Here is a 16,308-nt window from a genome sequence, read left to right as displayed (position 1 = left end):
GGTCTGTCAATGGCCATCCTCTCCCTGTGTCCTCACGTGGTTGTCCCTAATCTCCCCTTTTTATAAGGGCACCAGGGATTAGGTATCATGTTGGATTAGGACCCATGCTAATAATCTCATTTTAATTCAATCACCTCTGTAAAGACCCTGTTTCCAATAAGATCTCATTTACAGGTACTGGAGGTTAGGGCCCCAGGATATCTTATTTTGGGGAGGGGGTGGAGGGCATGACACAATCAGCCAACTAAAGACCCTCCGGAGTGGAGTTGCTGGGTCATATGTATGATGATTCTGAACTTAACCTTTGGAATAAGCATCAGACTGTCCAGAGTGGCTGCCCCAGCCTACGTGTCCAGGGCTCTGATTTCCCACGTTCTCTCCATGTCTGTCTTTATTGGTGAATTTCCTCAGTTTGTCTCCACGTCGTCTCTGCCCAGGCCCCCTGTGGTACCAGGCCCTCCAGGCTGTGCCGGTCTCACGAGCTCTCTTGGAGGGGGCCCCTGAGCAGTCGTGGGGAGCCCGGGCTGGGAGTCGTGCAGGATGTCCCCAGTCTGGGTTTGTGCAGTTTTCTTGTGGTTGCATCGGGGCCATGGGTTCCCCGGGGGGAGACTTCGGAAGGGAGGTGCCCTTCTCACCCATCACCCCAGGGGCCCCTGCTGTCGACCTTGACCTGACCTCCTGGCTGCTCTACGGAGGGGAGGGGGGGTTCCTTCCCCTGCACGCTGTCCTCCTGGGAAGTGTCTCTGTGTGCAGCCCTCACACAGGGCGGGCCTGGGGTCTCTCTATCAAGCCACAGCCCAAAAGGCCCGCGGACTGCTGCCGGGCACCAGGTGTGCCGAAAGCCCGGGCCTCCGGGAAGGTGAATGACAACCCCATGACTGAGGGCAGCAGCAGGAAACGGGGGCGGGTGTGTGGGGGTGGCGCAGGAAGGGGCTGGGACCTCACTCAGGGGCCACATCTAACCCGGGGGGGTGCAGGGGGGGCGACACTTGGAGGGTTGGGCCCAAGTGTGGAGGAGGGACCCACAGAGACCCCATCAGATGCTGAATCGTGGTCCCCAAAAGCTGTCCACATCCTGACTGCCAGCACCCGTGAACACGACCTTATTTGGAACCAGGGTGGCCAGCTGCCGCAGGAAGATGGTCCGTCATAGCCTGCAGAGGAGCCGGCCCGCCCGCACCTTGACCTCACACTTCCGGCCCCCAAACTGTGAGAGAAGAAATGTGCGCTGTTGTAGGTCACCCGCTGTGGCTCTTGGTGGCGGCAGCCACGGGAAACTCACTCTGCCTCAGGGAGGTGGGGACTGGGCGGGCAGGGAGGGCGGCTGGCTTCCACGGGCTTGCAAAATTCATGACGAGGACGATGTCTCGATACGGAGGGAACGTGAGCCGGGCTGTAAGCGATCCCGAGGCCACCTGTTCACCCGCTGCCCGCCTGTCCTCGGGGTCATGGAGCCGCAGGCACCGGCTGGGTCAGGGCTGCCCGGGGGGTCCCGGCCAGGTGCGGGCACAGGGGGTGCTGCAGGAGCACCCAGGAGCAGAGACCCTAGACCAAGCCTGGCAACCCCTGGGGCTGCCTCGTCTGGAGCCTGTTCTGGGAGGGTCCGTCCCCGCCTTGTCCAGACCTTGGCCTCTGACCCTGGGCAGGTGTGAGGCGGCTCAAAAGGCCAAACCAAGTTGAAGTCCAGAATTAACTACAGGAAAGCAGCTGCTCTCACCTGCGGAGTTTCTGCCCCAGGGGACACTGGGCCACATCTTTGGGACATCTGTGGTCATCACCATGGGGGGCTCCCGGCATCGCGTGGGTGGGGGCAGGGAGGCCGCTCCACACCCCACAGAGCCCGGGACGTCCCACAGAGGATGCTCGGAGCCGAGGAGACTGGCCCAGACCCTTTGGTGCCTTTGCATGTTTTCTGGGACAACGGGGACCTGCAGAGGGATGTCAGCTCAGATAAACGAAACGCTCTGGGGTCTCTGCAGTCCTGCTCCCTGGGGGCAGGGGGTATTCTGGTAAGAAGTTAATTCTGGAAGGATCCAGGAGGGGGGAAGGACCGTGCCCCCCCCCCCAGGCAGGCCGTGGGACTCCAGGACAGAGGAGCAGCAGCCCTCGGGTTTCACGGTAGGTAACACATGAGACCCGTGAACCTCGCGGGAGTGACATCAGTGGCATCAATAGTTTATAGCGGGAAACGGACACTTGATCCCGTGTTGTGGCCAGCTGGCTCAGGTGCCTCAGGGCCGCCTGCCGGGGAGGCCCCTGATGACCCACCCGGGGGACAGGATGGGCCCCTTCTCAGTCTGAACACACCAGCCGGCGTTTGGTGTCATGGTTTTCAAAGAACGCTCCCCTTCCTGGAGTGGAGACGTTATGTCACCAATTTGTTCTCGTTTTGACAGGCCACGGGGTGGGGGCTGCTTGGTGCTCACCCAAAGGGGACGGAGCCAGAGCACTGGCTCCGAATTCCTCTGCATCTCTGCGTGGACATTTCTGCAAAGACGGACAACCAACCAACACGCACATGAAAAGATGCTCAACCTCATGAGGAAAACGCAAGTCAGACCACAGTGACACGGCACCTCCCGTCCATGAGGGTGGCCACTGTCCACACGGCGGTCACCTCCGGCCCACAAGGGCGGCCAATATCCCCACGGCAGTTACAAGTGTGGGCCAGGGTGTGGGGAGGCTGGAACCCGTGTCCACGGCTGGTGGGAGGTGAAACGGCACAGCTGCTGTGGATGACAGTGGCCGTTCCTCCAAAGGGTAAAAATAGAGTTACTGTGCGGCCAGCAATCCCATCGTAGGAATTCCACTCCAGGAAAATGAAAACAAGTCCGCATAAATACTGTACACAAATGTTCACGGGAACGAGGTGAACGGCGGACAAAAGGTGGACCCAACCCGAGTGTCCATCGAGGGACAGATGTGTCCCTCCACACACGGAAACATCACTCAGCCATGCACGGAAAGGGGTGAAGCTCTGACACTCCCTACCGTGTGGACGGACCCTGAGAACACGATGCTCAGTGAGAGAAGCCAGACACAGAAGGACACACAGGGTGTGATTCCAGTGATGGGAAACGTCCAGAACAGGCAAGTCCACAAAGAGTTAGTGGTGGTCAGGGGCTGGCGAGGGGATGGGGTGACTGCTGATGGGCACGGGGCTTCTTTTGGTTCCTGAGCATTTTGTACGTATTTTTTCTGACTTTAAAATGTATGTATGTTAAATACTTTCTACACAATTAGACAACCAAACAGAAGAAAACTAAAAATCGTCCGTAACAGCCGGCCCCCGCCCCCGCCCAAGTCAACAATAATTGCCTTTAACGTCAGAGGTTTTCCCTTCAGAATATTTCCTGGATCTATTTATGCTGTACGGGAAACGTGTACGTGTGTAAACACAGATGTGCAGATATTCACACATCTGTACACATGTATGTATATATACAATACATATACACCGTATACATATTTTTATATATATGCATACATATATGTATATATAAAATTGGGATCACGCTAATATTCTCCAAACCTTGCCTAAAAATCACTAAGTGTCATTGTAGCAAGTTCACACAACCCTGGAAGAATAAAAGATAAGCGTGCAAAGCTCTTCTTCTCTCCTGGTCCTGGCAGATTCCTGCTGCTCCAAGCCCACGCTGCTCATTTCCAGGCATTTTCCACATCCCAGGATCTGAGGGAATCATACGATCGTTTTTCTATTTTATAAGGTGGCACCATGTTCCTGGCTGGTAGGCAGTTTCTCTCCTGTGGTTTTTAAATGGTCCTCAAGTCTTTTGTATCCATTTCTCATTGATACATTTAAAAACCAGCTCAGGGAGGGGGTCTCCCAAGCGTAGGCAGGAAAACATTTAAAAATAGAGTTGCAGGGGACACGGGTTCGTGTCCCGGTCCGGGAAGATCCCACATGCCGCGGAGCGGCTGGGCCCGTGAGCCATGGCCGCTGGGCCTGCGCGTCCGGAGCCTGTGCTCCGCAACGGGAGAGGCCACAACAGTGAGAGGCCCGCGTACCGCAAAATAAATAAATAAATAAATAAATAAATAAAAATAGAGTTGATGCAGAGAGGGAAACAAATATCCCAGGAATCTGGAGGTAAAACTGTTAACTGTTGTTATATGGAGCAGGTTTTTAAATTCTTACTTGGTACTTTTATTCTGTTAACCAAGGAGAGAGATATGTCTCCTTGTTAAGATGGTTCCCCTTCATTTTCCTTTCCACTTATTTGATATCCTGAAACTTTCCGGATGATACTAACATGTCTTCTGAAACATCGTTTTTGTTGTTTTAATGGTGGTAAAAGAGACAGAACATGAAATTCACCATCTGAACCATCGTTAAGCGCACAGTTCAGTGGTACTAAGCATATTCACATTGTCGGGCAGCCATCCCCACCATCCATCCCCAGAACTTTCCGGAAACATCATCTTTTTTTTTTTTTTTTTTTTTTTGCCGCACCCTGTGGCTTGCAGGATCCCCGTTCCCCGACCAGGGATAGAACCCAGGCCATGGCACTGAAAGTGCCGAATCCTAACCACTAGGCTGCCAGGGAATTCCCTGGAAACATCACCTTTAACTAGAGCTGGATCATGGTTGAGATGCCGAACGACCTTGGCCAGCCCCTGCCGAGGCCACGCCCCTCACATCCTTCCCTGGCCCCTCACATGGTGGCTGAGCTGGTTACTCTGAACTCACTCGGGACTTGCGGGTGGGCCCAGGTCTGCACACTCTGGCTCTGTGCTCCCCAGTCCCCCAGCCCTGCTGACCTGGGACCTGCTGCCTCCCCCGGGGTCCTCAGAAGCACCCTGCAGCCAGCCCGCTGCCCCTGGGCCTTCCTATCAGAGCATCAGAGCTGGACAAACAACCAGAAAAACCCAGAAAGCCTGGGGTGATCACCTTTCCTTCCCTACGATCCAACATTCTTAGCTTTTTTTTTTTTTTAAAGAAATTCACATTTTGCAACCCACCCCCACCCCAAGCCTCTCTGTGGAGCCAGCAGGGTTTAAATTCCCGCCCATTATCCTGGAGGAACATTCTAGAAGCAGCTGGGCCAAGGAAAGCCCCACCAGCTTCCATCACCCCTGTTTTCTTGGCGATTTCCTTTTTGCTGAAGATAAAATAGGTCCCAATAATAAAAACAAACGTACCGAGAGGCTTGTATTTATCTCCAAAGCACGGCCTCTGGGCTCCGGAATGTTCTTGTGTCATTTCCAGATATTGTATAGGGTTCCGGCAGAGACACGGGGACACAGCCGGGACAGACCAGGCCAAGGCTCTAATAGAAACACAGCTTTTAAATCTCTGTATGCCACCGACAACCTGCGAAGTTCACGGTTATTTCTCCCTGTGAAAATCTGTCTCTGGAACCTTCCGCGGGGGTTCTCCTACGCCCCAGGCCTTGAAGAATTCAAACCACCAAGGACTCCCCGCCCAGACCCCCAGGTCCCCTTACAGGGAGGCCGGCGGGATCACAGAGATCTTGACCCCAGACAAGGAAGGAAAAGTCCTTTGGTTCCCCAGCACTGTCTTTGATAATTTTCCCCTTTTTACTTCCGGTTGAGGAATGAGGTATTAAGCCAAAGAATGAAAGAAAACCAGGGGGAGGGTTTGCGGCAGTTTTAATTGCTTTTCCAAGGTTGTTAATAATTGTCTTGGTTGCCTCGTGGAGCGCAGAGGCTGGGGGGAGCCGGGGTGGGCCGGGGGTGGCCTCCATCCCTCAGCGGGTCCTGGACTGGAGGCTGCAGGCCCAGGGCCCCACCCGCGAGGGGGAATGGCCGCATTCCTAGCATTCCTTCTCTCCTTCCCACATTGTTTGTTTGTTTGTTTTAAATTAGAAGCCGCCAGGAACTCCTTTTGCCTTTTGGATTCTGCTGTCCTAGAACCACCGCCTGGCCGAGCCACAGAACCTTCCAGCACCCTCCCAGGCCCCCCCCCCCCCCCCAGAGACACCCACGCTGTGGGTTATCCTGCATCTCAGTGTGTGCGCGGACCCGCAGGACCTCAGGCCCACGGAGCAAGCTGCCTCCCCCGCCCGCCCCGATCTCCCCGTCAGGACCTCAGCGCTCCAGCCTGGACTGCTCTGCCGCCTTCCCCCCCCACCTTACGCCCCCCACGTGGCTGTGGGCGGGAGGAGGATGGAAAGGAGATTCTGCCGCTTGCAGAGCAGGCTGGGTCACGGAGGACACCGAGGCCTGGACAAAGGGAGGGGGCAGAATTTCAGACGCCAGGTAGTCAGCTGACATCCAGCTTGCCGGCGAGGAAACCGAGGCAGGGGTTACCACCTTCAGTCCGGCGGCCCCTGCAGCCCCTCCACTGAGTCCAGGCTCTATCCCCAGCACCCAGTGGGTACCTAAAGAGGGCCAGGCTGACGGCGGTGGGGCCGTGGGGCCGGCGGGCGGTTTGGGGAGCTGTTTCACTGCCCTGAGCCTCAGTGGTGTCACCTCTAAAACGGGGGCAAAGTTCGCCCCTCGTGGGGCTGCGGTGCTCTTGTCTGCAGACCCCGGCCCGTGCAGTGAGCAGAAGCCCCGCCTGTGTGACCCTGACCTTCTGACCTCCTCTTGGAAGGAACAGTAAGACCAAACCGGATAACACCTGTCAGGCCTCAGGGGGCTCCGGCCCTCAGGTGGGACACCAGCAGAGTCAGCGACTGCTGTTGTAGAAATGGGATTGTTTCCACGAAACTGGAGAATTCTGGGCAGGTTCACGCGCACAGCAGGTGCTCATGCTTGGGGCCTTTATTATTGCCCCGAGCCTATCACCTCTGCCCAGCACAGGGCGGGCACACAGCCAACGGGACTCTGACACTGAACAAAGGAAACCTCATTTACAGTGGAGGTTTCCCTACCCCTACCCCTCACCCCCACCCCTGCAGACTTCAAACATGAGGAAGGTTATTGCTTCTCACCAGCAGAAGGAGGCATTTCTCCCCGCACGGCAACAGCCCAGCCCAGCCAGCGACAGACTTCACAGCCCAGCCAATGAGAGACCATCACAACTCAGCCAATGAGAGACCACCATAGCCCAGCCAATGAGAGACCATCAGAACTCAGCCAATGAAAAGCCACCACACTCCCAGCTCCGAGTTTCCTCCAATGGGCTCTTTGTTTACAACAGCCCCCCCCCACAACTCCCTATTCTCTATAAAAGTTTCCTCAGGTTTGCTCTCCAGACTAGCCTGTGGCTTCCTGGATCGTGTATCCGGAATTGTACCTGTTTGCCGTTCCCGAATAAACCCGTTCTGCTGTTAAGATATCTGGTTGTTTTAGATTTAAGGTCAAGTTTATGATGATGGAGATCCCATCTGGGAGTAAAGTTGTTTTGAGCATTTTTAGTCTTTTTTTTTTTTTTTTTTTGCCACTCTGTGCTTCTTGTGGGATCCTAGTTCCCTGACCAGGGATCAAACCCAGGCCGTGGCAGTGAAAGCTAACCTAACCACAGGACCTGGCGGTCCTAACCACTGGACCGCCAGGGAATTCCCAGAATTGACCTTTTTTTTTTTTTTTTTTTTCAGAATTGACCATTTTTAAGTGCACAATTCAGTGGCAGTACATTTGCAATGCTGTACAATCATTACCTCTATTTAATTCCAAAACATTCCATCTCCCCAAAAGGAACCTGGTCCCCATCAGCAGTCTCTTTCTACCCCCTCCCCAGCCCCTGACAACCACCAACCCACTCTCTGTGGATTGGCCTGTTCTGGACGTTTCCCATCAGTGGAATCACACCGTGTGTCCTGTCTCTGGCTTCTCTCACTGAGCATCGTGTTCTCAGGGTCCATCCACGTGGGAAGGGGTGTCAGGGTTTCACCCCTTTACATGGCTGAGGGGCGCTCCTGTGTGTGGAGGGACCACATTCGTGAACCTGTTCATCCATCGATGGACACTTGGGTTGTTTTCACTTTGGGGCTGCCGTGAACACATCTTTGTTGGAACACCTGTTTTCAATCATTTGGGGGAAAGGCCTGGGACTGGCGTTACTGGAATGGACGGTAACTTATGTCTTACTTCCGGAGGAAGTGTTTTCCACAGCGGCTGCCCCGCTTTACTTCCTTCCCACCGGTGAGCAGGATTCTTCATCTTGTGGACAGAACATGAGCCCCGGGGATCAAAACAGCAGACTCCGTCTTCTCCCGGTGGCCCCCGAGGCTGCGCTGGGGTGGCGTCAGGACATGGGAAGGTACGTGTCAGACCACATGGGACTTTCCATCATTTGAGGGCTGTGTGCACAGGAGGGAAATTGGGAAATTTGGACAAGTTCAGGCAGCCCGACGGTGAGTTACCACCTTGGACTCCATGGGCCAGAAAAACCTGCTGGGGACGTTTGGTGCCCCACTTTCCCGAGTCTGGAGGCTCCCGTCCCCGAGAAGCAAGGATTCGGGGGGCAGTAGCTGTCCACTGTGGCTGCCCCACTGGCTGCTCCCCAGCATTTTCTGCCTGGAGCAGGGGAAGATGAAGGGGGAGCGGGGAGAGGGAGGGGAGGCCCGTACCGGCAGCCCCCTTTGCGACCTCCCTCCAGGCCTCATGAAGCTGGTCCGGGAGGATCCCACATGCCGCGCAGCAACTAAACCCATGCACCATGGCTGCTGGGCCTGCGCTCTGGAGCCCGCGAGCCACAACTACTGAGCCCACATGCCACAACTACTGAAGCCCATAGTAGTTGGGGAGACTGAGGCTGGGGAGACTGAGGCTCAGGGAAGTCTCTGAGGTCACTCAGCTTCGTGGGACTTGGAGCGGGCTCTGCCCAGCCCCTGCCTCCAGCCGGCCCCAGGCTCAGCTCCGGGACCAGCAAGGGCAGTAGGCCATCGTCCCCGCCCTCACGCGGTTGCTGGTGGCGGTGGACATCGGTCCAGAGCTCCAGAATTCAACGAGACCCTTGCATCGAGTGGCCTGAGCTCTGAAGAGGTAAAAGCAGGTGATGCCATCCACACAGAAACTTGCACACCGGTGTTTATAGCAGCTTCATCCATAACTGCCCAGACAGAAAGCAACAAACATGCCGTCCAGCAGGTGGACGGATGGATAAACGCTGGACGTCCAGACGATGGAATGTGACTTGGCGCTAAGAAGAAATGAGCTCCAAGTCCCACGAAGCTGAGTGACCTCAGAGACTTCCCTGAGCCTCAGTCTCCCCAGCCTCAGTCTCCCCAACTACTATGGGCTTCAGTAGTTGTGGCATGTGGGCTCAGTAGTTGTGGCTCGCGGGCTCCAGAGCGCAGGCCCAGCAGCCATGGTGCATGGGTTTAGTTGCTGCGCGGCATGTGGGATCCTCCCGGACCAGGGCTTGAACCCGTGTCCCCTGCATTGGCAGGAGGACTCCCAACCACTGCGCCACTAGGGAAGCCCCTCACATCTGACCTTTTGAGGAACAGCTGGCCAGCAGTTTTAACGTCCAAGGCCCGTTCAGGGCTTGGAGGGGGTGAGGCGGAGCCTCCTCGCTGCTCCCTGGGGTGGAATCTTCATCCTGGCAACGACTTATTGATGAGAGCAGCTCGGTGAAGCCAGGAGAACTTTCCATGGGTTCCCATTATAAATAGGGCTGGTGTGCCGGCCGGCCACCCTCTCCCGAGGCTCAGAACCAGGTATCCCGCTCAGACCAGCCGCCTGGGTGTGGTCAGGGCCACTTTGGTCCTCAGCCCCCAGCCTCCCCAGTACTAGTCCCTCTGAGGGGCTGGGGCCAGCCACCGGCCTCTGGACAGATGCCCTGTGGGATGCTGCCCACCTGCTCCCCCCCCCCACGCCCCTTCGGGCCCCCCGCCGTCCAGCTCTTCCCTCTTTCCTTGTCCTGAACCATCCGTCCCCAAGCTCAGGGCAGGGCCTCCATCCTGGCAGGGCGTCCCTCACTGGAGCCCCCAGCAGAGCCCTGTCCCTCCCAGCCCCGAGCCCCTGGGGGCTGCGGGCATCCGGGTCCCCCTGGGTCTCCTCCCGGCCTGGGGGACCTGTCCTGTCTGCCTTCCAGGGAGGTTTATAAAGACCAGAGCCCACGGTCAGAGTGTCTGTTCTCTCAGGTCAGACTCTACCTCCGTTCCCCTGTGCCCACCTGGTCCATTCCCTCCTGGCTCCTCAGCAGCGGAGGTGGGACCCCAGCGCAGCTCCGCCCCATCCATTTCACAGGCAGACACACTGAGGCCACGGGGGATGGGGGCGGGATGCTCCTGGGGGGCTGCGTCTGCGGGGAGGGGTCAGGCAGACTGGGGGATGCCCCCCCCGGGGAGACCTTTCCACAACACTCTTAGGCAGCAGCCACGGGGTCTGTGGGGCGACTGGGCAGCCCTGGGGGAGAGGGCAGGGACACGGAGTGGATGCCCCGTGCTCAGGGGTGGGGGGTGGCATGGAGGCCACGAGGCCGGGGGCGCCCGCAGGGACCCATTGAACGCTCGGTGGCCGCTGGCCAGGGGGACCGAGGCCCTGCAGCGACTCTTGCCCACCGGTGACTCTACCACCGTCCAAGGGACCAGACTGTCACCCACGTCCCTACATGGACAGTCTCGTGAGGATTCAGCGCCCTAGGGCGCCCGCTCCCCCTCCTCGGTTTCCCAGGCGCGTCCCCGGGAAGGGCAGGTGGAGGTCCGGTTCCAGCAGGGCTCTGAGCCCCAAGGCAGCCAGCGGAGCCACCAGAACCAAAGCAGGTCATAGCTGCACGTGTGTTACGTCCATCCAAACCCTCGCGTGTGTACGATGCGTAATTACTTCTCGAAGGATCCCGAGGTCTGCGGTGGGTCCTGGGGATGAGGGCCCCGAGGCGGGCGAGGGGTGGGAGACACTGCAGATTCTGGGCTGGTTAAGCCACGTGTGTGGCAGTTTTATCCTATGACGCATTGCAAAATCCCGATTCTAAGCACAGGGACCTATATTCAATACCTTGTGATAATCTAAATGGAAAGTAATCTGCAAAAAGAAAAAAAAAAAAAAAATATATATATATATAACTGAATGACTTTGCTGTACACCTGAAACTAACACAGTATTGTCAATCAACTAAACTTCCAAAAAAAAGAAAGTCCTGATTCTGCTCTGCTCTTGTGACCACGGGCAGGCCCACGGGAACATCGCAGGGCCGCTTCCAATGTGGGCGCCCAGCTGAAATCACTCATACCCGACAAAGCAGCTTAAAAATACATATAAGGGGCCTTCCCTGGTGGCGCAGTGGTTGAGAGTCCGCCTGCCGATGCAGGGGACACGGGTTCGTGCCCCGGTCCGGGAGGATCCCACATGCCGCGGAGCGGCTGGGCCTGTGAGCCATGGCTGCTGAACCTGCGCGTCCGGGGCCTGTGCTCCACAACAGGAGAGGCCACAACAGGAGAAGCCACAACAGTGAAAGGCCCGCGTACCACAAAAAAAAAAAAAAAAAAAATACATATAAGAACTCCAAATAAAAAAGAGAGAGAGAGGGAGAGAAATGAAAGAAGAGGAGGAAAAACCGGTGCCCTGCGTGGGTGTGGGGATGTGTCTGGCTGGGAAGCACCTGGGCTGAGGCTGAGGCTGAGGCTTGGGGTGGGGCCTGGACCGCCCTCCCAGGCTTTCTACACCTCCGGAGTTGACCTGACACTAACACAACCTTCTAAATCAACTATACTCCAATATAAAATTAAAATTAAAAAAATACTAATTGAGATGAAATTCACATAAAATTGTACATTTAAAATTACTATTCAGCGGCATTTAGTGCATTCACACTGTTGTATAACCATCACTTCTATCTGATTCCAGAACATTCCATCACCCCAGAAAGAAGCCCCATCCCCATCAGCAGTCACTCCCCAGCCCCCTCCCCAGCCCCTGACAACCATGAGCCCACTCTCTCTCTCTCTCTCTGTGGATTTGCCTGTTCTGAACGTTTCTCGTAAATGGAATCACACACTATGTGGGCTTTGGTGTCCGGCTTCTCTCACTGAGCATCGTGTTCTCAGGGTCCACCCACGTTGTAGCCAGTGTCAGGGCGTCACACCTTTTCGTGGCTGAGTGATGTTCCCATGTGTGGAGGGACCACATTGTGTTTATCCATCATCTGTGGATGGATATTTGGTTGGTTTCCACCTTTTGGCTGTTGTGAATGGTGCTGCTGTGAACGTTATGTGTACAAGTTTTTCTCTGAGTACCTATTTTCAATTATTTTGGGTATATATATCCAGGAGCAGACTTTCCAGACCCCAAATGTTTAATGCCCAGAAAGGCAGGGCGCCTATCACTCAGTGCCTCCTGGCTGCCCACTCTGGCTCCTCCCAGCAACCCCCCCAGGGGAGGAGCAAAGAGGACCCAGCGCTGGACATGGAGGCCCCGTGTGGGGGATGGGCCCCAGCAGCAGCGTCCAGCTCAGGCCAGGTGACCGAGGTCCTCCGCAACCCCTGCGTGTGGCCACGTCCTCACTCCACACCATGTAGTTACATGACTGACCTATGAGGGTGGCCAGCCGGAGTGGACGAGACATAAACAGTGGCCTCTCCGTCCCCAGCCTTTTCTATTTGCCTTGGCAGGAAATGAGGTTTTGTAACTTGAAATTGAGGGTTTCATGCCAAACCTGCAAATCTGCTCAGAAATACCCTCATGTGGGCCAAGAGGTGTGTCTTCTGGAAACATCCCTCCCAAAGCAAGGGCAGAAGCGGAGAGCTGGGGCTGCTGCCCCAGGTGACCCAGGACGAGTCAGGGTGCTTCTGGGAACCTCCGTCTCTTCATCTGTGAATGAAGCCGATCTCATTCCCTCTGCCCTCTGCGTGGAAAAGCTAATGCTACTGTTGGTAAACTCTCTCCCCCGTGACTCATGAGCTGAGCCTCCTTGCATATAAAATCTATTTCTAATTAAAACATTTAGTCTTTTATTTTAAACAAGTGAGTCTGTCCAAATACACCATTAGGAGAGTCAAAAGGCAAAGTGCAGAGTGGGGGAAGATGCTTGCAGTGTGTAATCCAGCGAAAGACTAGAGTCTACAATACGTAAAGAACTCTTGCAAATCAATGACAAAAACCAAACTATCCAACTGAAGAAAAATGGGCCAAAGACCCCAAAGGTCAGGTCCTGAAGGACACCCCAATGGCCAATGAGCTTGAACCCCATGTGGCCTGCCTGCAGCGTAAGACCTCAGTGAGGGGCCACCTCACTCCATGAGAACCACTGGAACCAAAAATACGGACAATGCCGAGTGTTGGCCAGGACCAAGAGCAATAGGAACTTCCTGATGCCTCCGACAGGAAGGTGAGAGGGGGCAGCCGCTTTTGGAAAAGCTCTGGAAGCGTCTTCTTTTAATTGAGATGTAATCACGTACCATAAAATTCATTATTTTAAAGTGGACCATCCAGGGATGTGTAGTACATTCTGTAGAGTTGTGCGACCATCACCACGGTCTGAGTCCTGAGCACTTTCATCACCTCAGAAGGAAGCCCCGTCCCCATTAGCAGTCACCCCACCCCCTCTCCTGCAGCCCCTGGTGACCGCTATTTACTTTCTTCCTCTGTGAATTTGCCTATTCTAAGGACTTCATATAAATTGACTCATAATATTTGTCCTTCTGTGTCTCGTTTCTTTCACTCAACATTATGTTTTCAAGGTGCACCCACCCTGTAGCAAGAATCAGTGTTTCAATTTTCAACAGCCAAATAGTATTCCATTGTACAGATGGACCACAGTGTGTGTACCCAGTCATCAGCGGATGGATATCTGAGCTGTGTCCACTCTGTTGTGCGCTGTGCTGCCGTGAACACGTGCGCACGAGGGTTTGTCTACATACCTGTTCCAGTTCTTTGGGGCACGTACCCAGGAGTGGAAGTGCTGGACCACATGATCATTTTTTTAAGAACGTCCAGACTGTTTTCCTCTTGTCGCATTTTACAGATGAGAAAACTGCAGCTCAGAGAAGCTAAGCTACAAGCCACACAGCCGGGACCCAGACTCCTCCCTCGCCAGCTCTCCTCCTCTCCATACTAATTCCTGCCTCATCCACGAGACACCAGACATGGGGCAGGCTGATGGTGTGGCCCAGATGTGGAGCCTGAGGGTGAGAGAAGAGACCAGGCCTGGGGACCCACAGTCAGCCTGTGGGGCAGGAAGAGTCCTCACCAGCTCCAGGCCACCTCTTGAGCCACTCACCTCCCCAGCTGGGTGCTTCGTTTTATGAGAAGCTCCCAGTGGGCTTCCCTGGTGGTGCAGTGGTTAAGAATCTGTCAGCCAATGCAGGGGACACGGGTTCAATCCCTGGTCTGGGAAGATCCCACATGTCGTGGAGCAGCTAAGCCCGTGCGTCACAACTACTGAGCCCGTGTGCTGCAACTACTGAAGCCCGTGCTCTGCAACAAAGAGAAGCCACGGCAACGAGAAGCCCGCTCACCGCAACAAAGAGCAGCCCCCGCTCGCCACAACTGGAGAAAGCCCACGTGCAACAACAAAGACCCAACGCGGCCAAAAATAAATAAATTTATTTAAAAAAAGAAGAAGAAGAAGCTCCCTGTGGAGAAATCAGACACTTGTCCATGGCTGGTGGGATGTAAAATGGTGCAACAGCTGTGGAAAATAGGCCGCGGTTCCTCAAAAAGTTAAACATAAAATTACTGTATGATCCAGCACTTCCACTCCTAGGTATATGGCCAAATGTATACATACATACACACACACACACACACAAAACTACACGCATGTCCATAGGCGAACGATTCGTAACAGTCAGAGTGGAAACAGCCCAAATGTCCATCAACAGTTGATGGATACACAAATGTGGTCCCTCCACACACAGGAACATCACTCAGCCATGAAAAGGAGAAAAGCACTGACACTCGCTACAACGTGGACGGACCTTGAGAACACGATGCTCAGTGTGAGAAATCAGACGGAGAAGGACAGTGTGTGATTCCATTGATGGGAAACGTCCAGAACAGGCAAATCCACAGACACAGAGTGGGTTCAGGGTTGTCAGGGGCTGGCGGAAGGGGTGGGTGTGAGTGCTGATGGGGACGGGGGCTCCTTTTGGGGTGATGGAATGTTCTGGAATTAGAGGTGGTGGTTATGCAACCTTGTGAATGCACTAAAAAAACACTGAATTGTATACTTTAAGGTGGTGAGTGGTTAGTTTTATGTTATGTGAATTTTACCTCAAATTTTAAACAATGGGGACAGTGAAAGCGCTTTGCTGATAATTGTCAGGACCCCGAGAGCTGGGGCTTGTACACTGAGAAGCACGGTGCCCAGATCACAGTGAGTCCTTCCCAAGGGCTGGCCCATATCGGCCCGCATCCTATGCGTTATTTTCAGCACCAAAGCTCTGGGAGCCTATGGCACACTGTCACCTCATGACCACCCAACCACTTTCCAAATGAGGAGACTGAGGCACAGAGGGGGTGAGCAAGGTGCCCAAAGTGACCAGCTTAGCAGGAGGGAGTCTGGGCTTGAACCCAAGCCTGGGGGCGGGGTGTCAGAGCGCCTCTCTTTCCCAGCAGCTTCCAGCCTTCCCCTTGGTCTGCCCCTGGAACCAGTGCTGTGTCACCTGGACTCCACATCAGAACCCGCCACCACTGGCCTGTGCCACTGGGGTGCCCCCACTGCCCAGCCCCCCGCTGCGGGCTGGAAACCCGACTCCCATAAACAGACGAGGGGGAGACCCAGGCCAGGCAGGTGGCAGCCCTAGGGAGCCCCCTCCTCCGGGCATCAGCCAGCAGACATTTATTCAGCACCTACTGTGTGCCGGGACCTGGGCACTTGACCAGATGGCCTCATTTCGCCCCGTGAGGTCGGCGCAGGAGGGGACCTGAGCCCAGAGAGGAGCTCTCCCCTCCCCACCCCAGCCCCCGGCCCGTGGCCGCCTGGGGCCCCCCCCCCAGGGGCCTCGGACAGCCAGGCTGCGTGACGGGGTCCTGTCGGCGCTTCCCGCTGGGCCTGGGAGTCCTCGTCTGTTCCTGACTCACAGGCTCAGGGTGCAGCCTCCGTGGGCGCAGTTGTTCACGCAGTATTTACTGAGCAAATAGCACATGGCGGGGGGCAAGACGCGCAGCGGGGAGGAACCGCGTGCAGGGGCATTTGAGGACGAGTGTACCTGGGGGTTCCGGCATGTGCAAAGGCGCCGGGACGGGTGTGTTGGGCACACACCCACAAGGAGGCCCACGCGGCTGGAGCTCAGGGAAGCCCGTGCAGGACCCGGGGGCGCGGAGGGCTCGGCTCTCACCCGGAGGGACGCGCGAGCCCCCAGGGCGGCGGGCAGAGCAGGGACGCGCCCCGCTCGCTTGCTCACAAGCGCCCTCTGGCGGCTTCGGGGAGAACAGGCCGTGGGCGGCACCGGGAGACGGGGGCGGGGGGGGGATGCGGGGGTCCGGGAGGGG

Source organism: Monodon monoceros, unplaced genomic scaffold, assembly GCF_005190385.1.
Source record: "Monodon monoceros isolate NGI ecotype Baffin Bay Population unplaced genomic scaffold, NGI_Narwhal_1 Super_Scaffold_12, whole genome shotgun sequence".
Taxonomy (NCBI): Eukaryota; Metazoa; Chordata; class Mammalia; order Artiodactyla; family Monodontidae; genus Monodon; species Monodon monoceros.
This window is presented reverse-complemented; position numbering follows the sequence as displayed.